This window comes from Octodon degus, unplaced genomic scaffold, assembly GCF_000260255.1.
Source record: "Octodon degus isolate 3935 unplaced genomic scaffold, OctDeg1.0 scaffold00186, whole genome shotgun sequence".
NCBI lineage: Eukaryota > Metazoa > Chordata > Mammalia > Rodentia > Octodontidae > Octodon > Octodon degus.
Window position 1 is genome coordinate 79,986 of NW_004524762.1, and position 1,133 is coordinate 81,118.

Here is a 1,133-nt window from a genome sequence, read left to right on the forward strand (position 1 = left end):
AGCTTGTTCTAAGTAGGTGCTTTAGACCACTGAGCCATCTCTCCAGCCCCTGTAGCTTGATTTTAGAGGCATGTTCTGCTAAGGATTAGAGGTTCACCCCAGGAAAGCTTTTGGCATTGATTATTTCTCTCCTTGAGATGAGCAATATTCAGTTCTTGAGCCATGCAAAGAATCACTCCTCTGTCTGTTCTCCACTGCATGCCTCTAAGAAAAAACACAATTTTCCACCACAGTGTTTTGTGCATGGCAGTGCTCTTTTCTCTGGTGACTGTCACCCAAGACCAAGTTAACAGACCGAAGGTTTCCTCCTCCCTGTACCCCTTTCGGAGCCAGCCCTTCAGATATCTCTGGGTCATATTATAAAATGTGTGTCTACACATAATCATAAAAGCAAAAGTAGAGGCGGGCGGAGGGTAGGGCAGGTCCACCCAGGGACTGCCTTGTCCTCCTTCGGGGTGTTTTTTGGTTGAAGGATTTCAGAGAGGCCAACGCCAGTGGGAAGTGCTGTGGGCCTCCTTCCCTCACCTGTCACTGCACTTACACCCCTAGAGAAAGACAAACTCAAGGAAGACACACCCTGGAGGCAAATGCTCCAAACCCTTTACCTTTTGTTTTGTTTTTTACCTGAGAATGGGTCTGTGTGTGGAATTCAGGCTGATCTTGAACAAACTAAGTAGCCCAAAACGACCTCAAAGTAAGAATCTTGCTGCTTTAAGTCTCCCAATTCCATTGACATTTTTAATTAATCTGTGCTGTTTCTTTGTTTGTCTTCATCTGCAAGTTTTATGGTTTTTTTTTAGATTTACTCACTTTGATTCTTGGATTCTGAATAGTAATCCCTATGGATGAGTAGATGATTTGCAGGTGGTTTTTCTCTCATTTTCACAGCTGACTTTACATTCAGTTGTTGCCTGTGCAGTGCAAAATCTTTGCAGTGCAGACTGTTTTCTTTGGATGCAGTGCTGTGTGCCCATCTGTGCAAGGTTCTGGTGTCATACATGAAAAAGGGTCTCAAACACAGCAGGAGGGACATTCACACTGGTTTTTTCCACATGTTTTAGGCTTGGTGTCTTCTGTTGAGGTTTCTCTTCTCTTTGGCTGCATTTTGAGGATGATATAAGATAAAGATCCTG